We start from the raw sequence: 16,324 nt of genomic DNA, 5'->3' as shown, positions 1-16,324 counted from the left end.
TCTCAAATGATTCTTGCCTCAAATAATTCTTCTCTCAAATCTATATATATACACACATACCACTTATATGTTATTGTAGCTATTATAGTAAACATGTTAAATTACTTCTTTCACAATATTTTAAAATGTTAACAGACTGCTGAAAAGAAAAAAATAAATTTTATTGCATATTTTAGAAATATTCAGTTCAATAGCCTTTTTTTGGTAAATATGTGATCGCGTTCATGCATATGAAGATGTATACAAATACAGTATCTTCTCTACTTAGTTTATACAAATTTGATAAAGCACAAATATACATTCCATCTGAATCTACATAAATACCCCAAATAAAAATAAAGTTTGGGGACTTCCCTGTGGCACAGTGGTTGGGAGTCCACCTGCCAGTGCAGGGGACACAGTTTCAATACCTGGCCCGGGAGGATCCCACATGCAGCAGAGCACCTAAGCCCATGTGCCACACCTACTGAGCCTGTGCTGTAGAGCCCGCAAGCCACAACTACCAATCCCACATGCTGCAAGTACTGAAACCCGTGCAACTAGAGCCAATGCTCCACAACAAGAGAAGCCACCGCAATGAGAAACCCACAATGAAGAGTATCCCCCGCTTGCCACAACTAGAGAGAAAAGCCCAAGCAGAGCAACGAAGACCCAATGCAGCCAAAAAAAAAGAAAGTTTGAACATAAAAACATACCAAAATTCTACTTCCATTTTATGTATATGAAATAATACAAATTTCTTATCTGCCATTTATCAATTTTCATTATTCAAAGTTGGTTTATATGCTGCTTGATTACCTTGCCTTATCTTTTCCACCCAAGGGTAACAACTGTAATATGGCCTAATTTAGGGCTTCCCTGGTGGTTCAGTGGTTAAGAGTCTACCTGCCAATGCAGGAGACACGGGTTCGAGACCTGGTCTGGGAAGATCTCACATGCCGCAGAGCAACCAAGCCCATATACCACAACTAGTGAGCCTGTGTTCTAGAGTCCACAAGACACAACTACTGAGCCAGCGTGCCACAACTACTGAAGACTGCATGCCCAGAGCCCATGCTCTGCAACAAGAGAAGCCACCACAATAAGAAGCCCACGCACTGCAAAGAAAAGTAGACCCTGCTCATCAAAACTAGAGAAAGCCTGTGTGTGGCAACAAAGACCCAGCATAGCCAAAAATAAATTACTTAATTATTTTTTTAAAAATAGCCTAATTTAGTATATTCTGTACATAACAGGCCTAAAGTACTAGGTACAGATTGTGACAATTGATAATAATAATGCACCACAGCCATAGAAAATTAAATTAGCTAAAGACAAAGAAAATTCAGGTAGTGTTAATTTAGGGAAAAAAAGGGAATTTTAACAATAACAAATTTTTTTATTAAACTCTGTTGAACATTGTTTTCATTCAACTTCCAATAATATCAGTGAAAGAGCCATACTTTTATTTATAAAGAAATCCTTCTTACACTAACAAGATATACTGAGGACATTCATGGTGCATACATTGACAGTTGTTGTACACATAACTCCATAGTGTATGTATGCTAATTGTGAACATTCAGATACATATTCTGAGAATAGAATCTAAATACAAATATGCAATTATTATATTTTTTAACGTATAATAATGGGAAACATGAAAATCATGTCATGGATTTATTTTGAAAATTACAAGTATGGATTTATGAAAGCTGATTTTTAATTTGCATTTTGTGTCAGTGTTATAAGTGATTACTTTTATCTTGAACCAGAAATACACACACACACACACACACATGCACACACACATATATAAATTCCTTTTGAGGAAAACATAACCTACTTATCCCAAATAAAATAAATTTAAGAAAAATGGGAATCGCTTAAGTAAAATTTGATGCATTGTTTCAAAATAATAGTCATTTTAAATATAAAATAACTTTTCATTATATGCAGAAATCTATTTTCACACAATAAGACAGTAACCAATTATATCTGTATTTTGAGAATAACCCAGAAACTAAGGAAAAGGAAACACAGATGATTCTTGAAGCATGTTATAGAGAACAATGTCTAGAGGTTAAAAGAAATCTACTTTGGTAGACTGAAGTAAATGGAGAACTTTTTATTAATTACTACTGAAATGTCATTTCTGTTATATACCTAAATCTTCTTATGAAACTCTTCATGATAAAAATTGCCAATAAAATAGTTTGTTTCAAAAGATGAAAAGGCAATTTTAAAAAAAGGATGTTTAAGAGAATAATGATCTTTTTAAGTACATATTCATATATTCACAGAGTATATTTTTAGTGAGATACTGAAATCATGTCTTGTTTTTCAAAGGGAACATTTCTAGTTGTATAGTTCTCACATCTCCTTTACCTCAATTATGCTACCTGTACTCCACCTTTAGCTCCAAATATAGCTACTAAAGCCTTGTTTCTTGAAGCCTGAAGCTATTTCATCAAAATTTGGATGATGCAATACCCTTTGCTTCTTCAGAGATCAAATATGTGTTCTCATTCTAAGTCTCAGATTCATTTTGCTGGTGATTTTGTGCACTCATTATACAGCTCTGTGATTAATTTCTTTATTAATAGATTTAGAAAACACCACCTGCCCCCAAACACAAAGGAGTTATGAGGATCACATCAATTTACTCACTGGAAATGGGTTTCTATGGCAAGACAGAAGGCTATGATAGCATTTTTCATGTTAAAAAAATAAAATGTGAAATATAATGAAACTTCCATTTTTTTGTCAGGAAACAACACTATGTAATTCACAAAAAATATTTTTCCTCAAAATTTATATTCAGAATTATTCATCTCTGTGCTAGAAATCCTCATGTAAATCTGCATTTTTTTACTCAGAACTACATTTACATCCACATGAGGTTTTCTGAAAGACAGAATTCACAATGGTTAAGAACACAGAATCTTAGGGTGATGGATATATTAATTAGCTTGAGTGTGGTGCTCATTTCACAGTGTGTATGTATATCAAAACATCAAGTTATATACCTTAAATATACAACAATTTTTATATGTCAATGATATCTCCATAAAACTGTTAAAAAACAAAGACAGAATCTGTCTTTAATAAAACTGCCTGAGCAGCAATCCTGGCTTTGCCACTCTGTGACCTGGGCTTACCTTCCCTATACTTCGATTTCCTCAATGTTTTTGTGATAACTAAAGATATTAATGCATACAATGTGCTTAGAATATTGCTTGGCAAATAGACAAATAGACAAGTAGTGAATAAGTTTTTGAGAATGTTAATATTGTTATTATTATTATTATTATTATTATTATACTGTCTCCATAGTTTTCCCTACGGATGGCTCTCCAGCTCCATGAAGTCACTCTTCTATATTCTAAATATATTTTCCTGGGTTCGTATTGAGTGTAAACATTTATACACAGCCATATCAAATCATAACACATCTTGATGTCAGCCAACAGAACAGTTTTCTGAATTTCATGGAATTCATCACCATTCATCAGTATATCATTTTGGATCAAGGTACAGGCAGTTAGTGGATTAACCCAGCAGCCAACTTGAAACATAGAATACAGAGTTTCTTATTGCTTAGAGTGGGGAAACTATGCATGCTAATCACTGACATTGTAATCTAATCACCAAATGATAAAAACATCATGGGAGGAAGCAAAATCTAAGTGCTGGATCTAATTACATTACTATTCAGTGGCTTGATGGAGAAGCTGGGCAAGTTGCTGCAGTCATTTATACAACCAAACATTCAATAGACCATTTTAGGCCCCAGTCCAAGCTGTGACGAGAAAGCTAGTAGCTGTACATTTCAAATCAAGACGAGTTGTTAGAGAATATCTAAGGGGCTCTGCGAACTCTAATTCTTATGTGCTTTGGTAACAGAAAACCCCAAGTGGAGGTTATGATACTAAAACAGTATCGTTTACAAGAAAGAGGTCAGGTATAGAGTCACACAAACATATTTTCAAATCTTGATACCGAGAAGGACCTTGTGGGGCTCCTGCGCACAAAAGCCTTCCTGTGTCCCCCATCTCTTTGATTAAAGGAAATAGGTTTCATTCAGCCTCCAAGACCTTCCATGAGTTCCAACCGGCAGGTTCAAACAATTGTTACGTAGGGAAGGAAGGGGATGCAAGACAAGGGCGGAAACAAACAGTAAAGAGAAACAATAGTGCAGCCTTGGGGCAAGATCCTGGTTCCCCATCAAAGGATAAATACAACAAAATATTTAAGTTACTTTGCAGATACTGAAACCCCCACCAAGTGGGAGAAGTTAACAGTTAAAGAGGACGTAGACCCCAGACCGGTTGGAACCAGAAGGTTGATGATGCCAACTCCCACTTACTTCACCACCAACCAATCAGAAAAATGACCACGAGCTGATCACACCCTCTTTGAACCATTACTATAAAACTCCTCACTAGCCCCTCCAGGGTGGGACACACAGTTCTGAGGGCATTAGTGCGCTGTGGCCCCCTTTGCCTGGCAAAGCAATAAAGTTGTTCGTCTGTACTTCAACCAAAACTCTGTCTCCGAGATTTACTTCAGTGTCGGGGTACAGAAGCTGGATTCAGCTTCAATCATAATAAAACACCTACTTTTCAGGGATCGTGTCAATACTAGAGACAACGACTACAGAATACCTGGCACATGGTTGTATTCAGGTATTAGTGCTGATTTTTACTTCTCATCATGGAATTATAAAATACATTAAGGAAGAAACCAACATTTAACATCATACACAACTCTATTATCACTCACTAGAATTACATGAACAACATGGAAATTACACTAGTCATTGTATATCACTGCCAAGCACACCTTAGGCAGGCAAAGTTGGTTATGATGATGCTGATGATGATGAAATTTATGGAAACTAAGTGAATAATCTATGTACATGTGTCTCTCATATAAGCATGATCAGTACACAGTCTCATTTTAAAGAACTAAGATTGTGAAAATAAAATGTAATAAAAAATGTTGAGCCAATTACAAAATAAACTTTCAGTGGCCCATGACCTTCCAACTTGGATTCTGCAAATGAGTAAAACAAAACACAGTACTATATTATGAGCATTTCTCCATTTTCTGCTCTGGTAGAGGGAATGACTCAGAAGAGCAGATGATGTACACTTCATTTCTATTTGCATTCTTCAATCAGTACTTGTATATATTTTGTTTACATCATAGTAGCCTTGCCTTTTTTGGAGGCTAATGGAATAATGTTTCTTATGGACGATGCATTAATTGAGAAAGAGAAGCAGTTTGTGCTGCCACTAGCTCTATAGAGGCTTATATAGTATGGTATAGTAATATAAGAAGTTTGCTAAAAAATATCCATTGTGAGAAATCTATAATGTATTGAATACCAGTTATCAAAATGTTATCAAGACTTAAAGGCTTATCAGCTGTCAATATAGACTCTGCAAAAGTAATTTTAAATTTTTGAAAAATAAGAAGACATATATATATATACACACATATGTATATTTATGACTAAGCTTGTATAGTTCTGAGTCTATAAAACTAGAGAGCATATAAAGAAGTGAGATTCATTTTTAAAACATATCAGAATATCTACCCTGGTGTCTGTATTGTCAATCCAAAGTTATTAGCTTCACAGATATACACTCATTCCAATGTTGTTGTCATACTCATCTTTAATAACTGCCTTTGTGTAGGTTTTGCCATAGGAGAAAAGTAGCTGCATTAATTCATAATCACACTACCTAAGTTGTCAACCAAAAGCAAATGAGGTGAGAGTACAGAGAAGCAGCATATTGTACTAATAATGATAGTTGCCTATTCAGAAATAGTCATTGTATTGGAATATATACACGTGCATATACACACACACACAAGCACACGCACACGTGCACACACACACACACACACACAGGTGGGGTGGCAAGGCAAAGGAACGCTACATCAGAATGCTAAATCTACTTTGCAACGTTTTTTTATTTACCTGATGGGATTATAATACTGGTTGCCATCCCAATAGCACCTTAAAATAAAACCAGGGAAATTTTAATATGCAGACTTCCAAGCTCCAACCTAAATCACCAGAAATCTGAGTCTCAGAGCTGTAGTCAGAGCACAGAGGATTTTTTTCTGCTCTCAGATGCTTCTAAACTCATTATAAGGCCACTGAGTTAAAAGACAGAAGCCATCATTTATAAAAAAACATTGCCACGTGGTGGTTCCGTTTATGAAAGGTGATGCTCACAGCAGCCATTAGAGTTAGATATTACCATCCCCATTTTCCAGATGACAAAAGAAAGCTTTCAGAGATTAGGATGCAAAGCCAATCCGTATCTGAGTGCAGATCTGTCTGATTCAAAAGGTGTGCTTTTCGTAATACACCAGACTTAAACCAAAAACTTCCATGGAGTTTATAACTGGGGCCACAAAGTGACCAGTGAAAAGATACTCACAAAGAGCCAGCAGTGTATTTTGTTCAGTAAGCAGTGGTGTTTTGAGAACTGACTGTGAATCTGTTGGATGTCAGCAAATATACAAAAGACAATACCTCCTGAAAAAATAGTCTCCTTGTAATATCTGACATGAAGAGCTTTTTGAGGGGAGGGACTATATTTGCAATATTTGTTAGTTAACTCTTTTTTTTTTTTTTTTTTGATACGCGGGCCTCTCACTGCTGTGGCCTCTCCCATTGCGGAGCACAGGCTCTGGACACGCAGGCTCAGCGGCCATGGCTCACGGGCCCAGCCACTCCGCGGCATGTGGGATCTTCCCGGACCGGGGCACGAACCCATGTCCCCTGTATTGGCAGGCGGACTCCCAACCACTGTGCAACCAGGGAAGCCCAGTTAACTCTTTTTTAATGTTTTTATTTATTACTATTGTGTGTGTGTACGTGTGTGTGTGTGTGTGTGTGTGTGTATGCAACAAGCTTCTCTAATTCAAAATTAAAGCAGAGCATGGGACTTCCCTGGTGGTCCAGCGGGAACTAAGATCCCAAATACCGTGGGGCAACTAAGCCTGCACGCCGCAACTAGAGAGCCCACAGACTCTGAGACCCGCGCTCCACAACTAGAGAGAAGCCTGCACGCCCAACTAAGAGCTTGCGCAGAGCAACGAAAGACCCCTCACTCGACGCAGCCATAAATATATAAATAAATAAATAAATATTAAAACAGAGCATTGCATAATTCCCAAAGGGATGGTAACTTCATGTAGCCGATACGATCTTCCATCCTCTTCTTTCTTATTTATCTCTTTCCGACCAGATTGCTGGACACAAAATGTTAGAAACAAAAGACTTCATATTTAGACAGGGCTGCTACACTCAGGTAGCCATGTTCGAGAACCCTTTTATGTCAAAAAGGAGCAATTTCAGCCTTGTTTGTGAGCCCTGATTTAAAACTTCCTTATTTTTTTGAAATTACACATTTAAATAAATAATATATTTGAATAGCACTATTTAAGTGCTCATTTTTTTCTATCATCCCAATAATCAGACAGGGTAAAGGGATTTAATGCCACTTTCTACAGATGAGGAAACTGAGGCTCAAAGAAAGTGCGACTGAGCGCAAAGGCCAGGGCAGGAATTACACGCAGGTTCTTGTGCCTGCACTTGTAAGGCCCTTCCAAGTTTCTCCCTTCCTGAGGAGCTGAGAACACTCCTTCTGGAAAGCCCATGCTCCTGAAGGTATTAAGAACCATCACAAGTACAACAGTGCAAAGAACTGACTAGTTAAAAATTTATGAGGCACAGTTAAGCTCTTTCAGCTCAGAGAGTAAGTCTGAAAAGGTTGATTGATGTACTAATTACATTTTGAGGAGAAAAGAATAACTCATGATAACTTTTCTAAATTTGTTAGTATATTCTGATTTACTTAGATATAAAGATAGAAAATTCTGACTTTTTTAAACCACTATTTTGTAAAAAATAATAATAATAATAATAACTTTAAAAGATTTTGGTTCCTGTAGTAATGACAACTTTCTAACGCAAATACTCTCATTACTGATTTCACAATTTAATACTTTACAGAAAAGAACTTTGTGTAGCCAATCAACTTCAGTGTTCCTTAGACAGAGTCATGGGATATGTTTGCCACCATACATAAGGGAAACTCAAATTGTTGACTGAAAAATGGTGAATTTCATCTATACTTGACAGTTGCTAACAGGATTTTGCAACTAAAATCTTCGCTCCTAATAATACTTTAACGAATTAAATGTATGAATAACTTTTTAAACAGCAAATTGTGAACTCTACTTTGATAGACTCTATTTTGATAGACCTATTTTTCTTAATAATTTCTCCCTCAGCTTCCACAGAATTACACAATCTTTCCAACTTCCTCACTGGTTTGCCTTGCTTTCACCCACTAACATTGGACATAAATGCTATACAAGAAGCTCTTCCCTGCCTACTATTCCTTATTCTCAGATTCATGCATTTGCATTGCAACTATTACATATCACCTCCACAGAGACAATTCCAAACTTGTGCTCCCTATCCTAATGCATCAGTCAGTTATTCTATCAAATGATAACTTCAACTACTTACTTGAAAAACCTAAATTCATATTGTCCTCTAATTTGAATGTTTATAACATTGATTCAACCCTTAATCATATGCTCCCACTGAACTGTTTTTCCAGTGTCACATGTAGATAGTCTTGATGAAATAATTACATTTTCTAATAAGAAAAGTGCCCCTTAAATGAGTAGTTTTTGAGTGATTGAGTAAAGAACACTTCCCCAGCTACTCAAATGAGGTCTCCTAATTTTAGGTACCATGAGAAAGGCTGGAATTACCTCCAGATCATCCACACACTAATGTCATGGATGCAAACTCCTTGAAATCCAGAACTGTGATCTAGTTTCCTAGTATTTCTCACAGTGCTTAGATACTTGAAACTTGTTAAGGACTGAATCACATCTCCCTAAAATTTGCATGTTAAGGTTCTAACCCCCAGTACCTGGGCATGTGACTGTATATAAAGATGGGGCCTTTGAGAGGTAATTAAGGTAGTATGAGATCATATGGGTCAGACCAAACCAAGTATTACTGGAGATTGAGACACCAAGGATGTGAGCATATAGAGGAAAAGTCATGCGAGGGCACAGCAAGAAGGCTGCAAGTCAAAGACAGAGGTCCCAAAACAACCAAACTTGCTGATGCCTTGATCTTGGACTTCTAGCTTCTGGAATTGTGAGAAAATAAATTTCTGTTGTTTAAGCCCCCAGTCTGCAGTATTTTGTTATGGCAGCCCCAGCAAACTAACATAATATTCATCATTTATTTGCTGGATTGATTAAAACTTGTAATTCGCTATTTTTCTCCTTCTCAGACCACACTTTTTAAGGCAGATGCACAAAGATAAATACCTTGAAATTATGGATTTCTCTTTGTTCTTTTTATTGCTAACTTAGTGTTTTAGAAAAGCCCTGTTATTTCTAGTCCCCATAACCCCCACCAAAGATACATTGAATTTAAGTTACTTGTTCCTTCAAATAATGTGCTGTAGTAGAATCAAGGCATATTGAAAAGATAAAACATCCAGGTAAAAGAGCAGCAAGGGTTTCTCTTCCAAACACCCTGCATGTGTGTTGGAGGGATACTGTGCAATATTTTCAGGTTATAATATTTTTAGAATCCTCTCCAATTCAAACTTAAACAGATCAGTCCTTAATTCCTGAACAGGAAAGGGCTTCATACAGTTGATTTCCAGCCATATGGCCTTCCTCATCCTGATCTGTTTACCTTACCCTGAGACACTAGAGACAAGAGCTATAAGGGAGAGATGGGAGTAAAACTTATAAACTGCTGTTACTTTAGCTGGCTTGAACCAAGGTAACAACTGTTCAATAACTGTATATTGAGAACATTATCTGAGGTCAATAGCTTTGAAGACATTCTAAGGGGTCAACACACATTTTGCTAGCCAAAAAAAAAAAAATCAACATCATATGAAAGAGTGTTATGGACTGAATATCTATGTCCCCTCAAAATTCGTATGTTGAAACCCTAACCCCCAATATGAGAGTATTAGGATGCGAGGCCTTTGGGAAGTGATTATGTCACAGGGAAAAGACATCAATGCCAATATAAAAGGGACCCCAGAGAGCTCCTCCCTCACCTCTTCTGTCAAGTGAGGATGAAACATGAAAACAGCTCTCTGAACAAGAAAGACTCATCAGACACTGAATCTGCCAGTATCTTGATCTTGGACTTCCCAGCCTGTAGCACTGTGAGAAAAAGTTTCTGTTCTTTGTAAGTCACCTGGTCTATGGTATAATTATAGCAACCCTAACAGACTAAGACAAAGGGCCATATTTGTAAATAATAAAATCCTAGGTAACACAGCATATATTATGAGAGGACAGTAACCTAGTGGGTTAGAATTCAGAGCCTCTCATCAGACTGACCTGGGCTGAAGTTTTGGCTCTACTACTTACTAGCCCTGTCACCTTGGGCAAGTAACTTAATCTCATTGATTTTCCATTCCCCAGTCTATTATTTATAAAATAGGAACAGAAATAAGGAACCTCAGAGACCAAGGCATGTTTTTTTGCCTAGTCCATAGTAAGAATTTAAATAGCAATTATATATTATTGTTTAAACCTAATAATATTGAATACCCTTTCTGCTTACTAAAATTATGTTTTCAGAGTAAATTATTTTTGGAAATGATTTTGGAAATACCCACATAATCTTTCTTTGTGAAGAAATTTGTGACAGTAGTTGAACATATGGCATGCACAAAAAAGATACATTTAAGAATTCACCAAATATTATAAAAAAGCAAAATGTCACAGTGGTACTTTGGGGAACATAGTATGGTGAGATGACACTTTTGTAAAGATGACATTTTTGTAAAAGTAAATAACAAATAGATGAAGACAAAACAGAGTAACTTGATTTAGGTAAAAATTGATATTGATCAGAGATACGTAAAGCTATAGAGGTAGAACCTGTAGGCAGTAATAACACACAGAGTTATAATGAAAGTTTATATGCATTCAACATGAACCAACTTCTTCAAAATATAATCTTTGTAAATAAGAAAAAATATATTATTCCATTTTTAAGACAATCACATAATATTATTTATAGATTTTAATTTATCAATATTCTTCCAGATATTTTAATCTGAAGACAAAAACAATATCTTTGTGCTCCTCTTTCCATTATTTTTCTGAGCTGGGATGCGTCTATCAATAGATGATTCTGATAATTTCTCAGATCTTTTGGGGGAATTCCTGAGAATCAGTCCCTACATGAAATTTTCCTGTTTTATTCAAAATTATTAAATTTTAAGAATAATTCAAAATGATTTGCCTGTAATGATTACTTATGAAATGTTGGTCAATTCACATATAATGTTATAAGTTTAAAAAGCCAAAAACATTGTAAGTGGATATACACACAAATATATATTTACTTAAATCGTACAGTTAATTCTAGGAATGTTTATTGAATCCATAAAGACTGGGGCAGCTACTCTCATAGAGAGAGTAGTTGGAGATTTTGAAGCCATGGAGAATGGGACAAAGTTTTATTTATATTAGTATTATATTCTGTGTATTAGTAACTAACAATGGGTCAACTGATGTGTCTATGAATGAATTAATGAATGTGAATGACTGAATTATAGTCCTATTTTTAAGAAGCATATAATCTAAAAAGGACTAAAAATGCATAAGTACAATGTGCTATGTTTTATGCCAGTGCTTCTCAAGCAATTTGTGGTGAATGACCATTTTTTTATTTCCAACCAATCAAAAAGCAGTATTTTATAAAATACAATAAAAATAAATGACTAGAAAAATAAGGAAAAACAAAAAGACATACAATGAGACATAAAATTATTCAGTAAAATTGCTAGGAAGTTTCAATTTCCTGTCTCCAACTCGCAACCAACAGGCTACAGAATATATTTTGAGTAGCACCATTTTTTACTATTTCCATCAACAATGTGATTGAAAAAAAACCTAGTTAACCCATAAGTAGATGAAAGAAAAGCATTTGAAAATGTCCATTAAAATTAGTTTAGGATAATCTGCTGGGAAAATTATCATTTTCTTCCTGTACTTTCCAGAATTCTATTGTGAGTCACACAACAGACAAAAAAAGCAGGACACCAAATGGCCCTGGTTCTTTTCAGCAAACTCACTCATCTTGGCAACTCTGCAGGATTCAAAAGGAGGATACGTATAGCTTCTCTCCTCTAGAAAAAAACTCACAGCACCAAGAGCTTCCCTTATGGCAGGTAAAAAATACAATTTACCTGAGTGATAAATGGTAAATGCCATAAGCATCCTCCCATTTCCATTTGTTTCCTTTTGAAAATAACTAGCATTCCTTTGTTGTGTTGTTGAAAATAGTTAATTTACAACTGCAAAAAGTACTGATGTCTCTACTCCTTTCCCATGTAATACTGTTTTTATGTTAATATGTTTCAAGTACTTTTCACCTATGAATACTACTTAACAACTGTTATTATTTGTGCTTAGTAAGCCACCACAGTATTCAAAAGTTAATACATACACATATATGTGTTGAAAATATTAAGAAATCAGTATAAAATTTTAAACTTAAATTTTTAAATGTTTGGACATTTTTTTAAATGTTCAAAATGTCTTTGCTTCTGCAAAAAAAAAAATCTACAAAATGAAATTAAATAGCCTATTTCCTGGTGGTTAGGTTCTATAGCTATCATGAAAGGTTTGTAAAAATTGCTCCTGAAAATACCTTTGATAGATCATATACTACTCATACATGAATTTATGTTTTTTATCTCATCTATAAGTAAGTCCAACCCAGTCAGTTTTTCTACCAAAGGTGGATAAGGAGACAAATTCCTTGGATGAACACCGGATGAAGTACTAGGCTTGTGCTTTCATCAAAAATATAACCTAAAATATATGAATTCATGTAAATCAAAAGTATACAGTGCTACAACACTGGAATAAAACAAACACAAAAAGATGGAAGTATGGTAATATACATTATTTAAAATAAAAATCAAAAGAAAAAGCAAAAAGAATCAACTAAAATATTCACAGTGAAGTATGGCAAAGTACATCACTGCAATGACATACTATATAACAATTAAACTTATGCTGCAAATAATAGTTAATGACAGTGTGTCTAAAGTATATTGCTAAGAGGAGAAATGTTTTGACTATAAATAATTTTATGTATTATACATAATAAACACTTATGTGATTATTATATATAAACTACATAAATTATATAATGTATTACATAATTACAAGTGTATATTATAAATTATATCATTAGTTACTTAAACAAAAACTGAAAGGATATATCCCAAATAATACAAATAGAGAGGGAAATGTAATTTTGAATCTTCTCCCTAGTACGTGATTAAAATTTCAGTATTAACACTGTTATAATAACAGTGCTTCCCTTTAAGACTTTTTGAGCATTTTTAATTTTCATTTCATTTTTAAAAGATATGCACTTAGAATATGCACATCAATTTAGTTATTTGGAGGGAAATCATGTAGTAGAGTATAAAATTAAAAATTTGAATTTTGAGAATGAATAATATTCTACATCAAACTTCTTGCTCCTAATATTAAAGGAACTTATAAGGTCAAACAGCTTATTTTCTTGTAACAAATCCAAAGCTATCTTTTCTCCCAGATATGTTATAAACTTAACCTGAGATTATGGAATTTCAGTACCTGCCAGATATATTAAACTACTTCTCCTTTACCAGAGTGCAAAAGGAACGAAGGAATACTCTCCTAATTGAAGATTTGATAGATAGACCAATAATGCTCACTAGATAAATAAAGATACTAAGTTTCACAATAGTATTTTTGGCATAAAGGGAAAAATAGTATCACTGATTCATTAATATTTTGAAATTAATTAATTTTGTAGTTATATATCTGAATCAAAGCCATGGCACATTCAATCAAAAACTCAGAACCCCAAATCTGGCATTAACATACTTAGAGTATATCCACTTCCTTTTATGATTATCAAAAACAGGAAACCTATCTCATAATAAAATTTACATAAATTTAATAATGTCAGGCATCTTTTAGAGATAAAGAGACATGGTATCCAATAAATAGGCAAAAAATAATGAGAACTACTCCCCTAATTTGATTCTATATGGCAACTATATACCTAATACCATTTTGTAAAGATGTTAATAATCATGAAATAATCCCTTCCCCACCCCCTCACACACATTCACACAGTCATATCCCCCCTCACTCACACAAGGACACACCTTGAAAGACCGGTAATATGGATATATGCTTCACTCTGAAACAAGCAAATAATGAGAGACAATAAATCAAAATCCAATGCTCATATTTCCCCACCAAGTTCTTGGTGATTTTAACCCAAAATACTAAATCACTTTAAATCTTGGAGACTACACAAATTGCTTAACAGTCTATAAACTTGAGGTGTTTCAATTAATGATTCATTCTACATAGAGTCAACAAAAACTGGTTTGACTTTATTCACTGTATTATGAGTCCTATTTTGTGAGTGAAATTACATATGGAAATTAATCCTCTCATTTAATATAAAATAAGACACCATTTTAACCCTGATCTTTATTTTTACCCTTATGGAATTTGTCACCATCTACTCCTTCTAAACTGAAAGCTCCATTCTCCTACATGATGTCAAAACTCATGACACACAAAATAATTAAAAAGCAATTTTTCAAGAAATACCCACTGGATAAATATTAATATTCTTTGCCGACTGACCATATTTTGGGATCACTTTTTAGCAAAAATGAACCTGAATGAATTTCAGTTCAGATTCTTAATAAAATGTGAAAACTAAAATTGAGACAATCAGAGAGTATTTTAAAATATATCTTGACTAATCTCTGGTAAGGAGCAAGATGCCAAAAAAATTTAAATTCATGACATAGTCCTGAGATCTTCTGTCCTCTCTACATCTGTGTTATCCTATGGGGTAGCCCCTCACGCATGTGGCCCTTCAACACTTTAACCTTGGCTAGTTCTGTGCTGTAAGTGTAAAACACAAACTGGATTTCAAAAACTTAGTACAAAGAAAGGTAGACTACTTAAAAGATAATTGTATATTGACTACATGTTGAAATGAAAATTTTTGATCAGCTGAGTTACATAAAATATATTATGAAAATTAGTTTCATTGGTACATTTTTACTTTCTTAATGTCTTTTTAAAAATGTACAATTACGTACGGTGGCCTGCTTTCGTGGCTTGCATTGTATTTTCCCTGGACAGTGCTGATCTGGAGAATGTCTTGCCACTGCTGTTAGCTGGCCTCTTCCTCTATCTCCCCTCCTCCCTCTCCTACCCTTTCTTTTTTCCTTCTTCATTTTTCCTTTCTAGAACTGCAACAATGTCAGGAGAGAGGTCTGGAACAGGAAAGGAAGATCTAGTCATACTGAAATAAAAAGACTGCAAACATTATGGTATGGGTTCAGAAATTAAATGCAACAAAATATTCTCATATTTTATTGGTTCACTAATCTAAATTATTAATAAAACTATATTGTCCATCTGGAAGAGCAAAAGGCATACATATTTCTGAACTCATTTTATAGTTTTTATAATATTTAAGTTTCTGATAAGATATTTTTATTTGAAATATTAAATAATCTCAACATATTCCAAAACAAAATTCATTTTGCCAAACACTGGACTCTATTTTAGGGCATACAATGTGCATGAATACAAAAAGTTACACACATATTAATTTTCTGCTGACCTCTTTTTCTCCTCAAAAATCTATCATTCCTGTCATATCCCAATTTTCTTTCCAGATAGCCCTCTCTAAATCATTTTGTTGCTTTTGTCCTCTTCCTTGGACCTTTTATAACACTTTTCCTGCTACACATTTCCCCTGTATGCTCTCATATGTTCCTGATTTTGGATAACAATGTCAAGAGAGTACTGTCAAATCTCCCAACCTGAGGACCTTGCCAAGTCATTGGAGAAGAGGGAGAAACATTGCATTCCAAAATTTTCAAGTGTCTTAATGACCTAAATAACCATAAGTAATCACTGCTACTTTGTTTAATTCTGATAACTTCATACATTGTCACTTTTCACATGTACCATTCCCTTCCCCAAGTAGATGGTCAGTTCATGAGGTTAGGCCCAATGTCTGTTCTTGTTTTTAAACTTTTTTTAAATCTCCTAAAACACAGTGACTTAGATTTGGTAGATTCCCAACAAATATTGGCTGAATGAATGAACAAATGTTCAAAATCTCACCAATTATGCCCAGAGCAGAAACACTATGGAAGACTCTGAGAAAACAAGAACTGGAACATATATAGCAGCA

The sequence above is a fragment of the Mesoplodon densirostris genome, chromosome 13 (genome assembly GCF_025265405.1).
Source record: "Mesoplodon densirostris isolate mMesDen1 chromosome 13, mMesDen1 primary haplotype, whole genome shotgun sequence".
Taxonomy (NCBI): Eukaryota; Metazoa; Chordata; class Mammalia; order Artiodactyla; family Ziphiidae; genus Mesoplodon; species Mesoplodon densirostris.
This window is presented reverse-complemented; position numbering follows the sequence as displayed.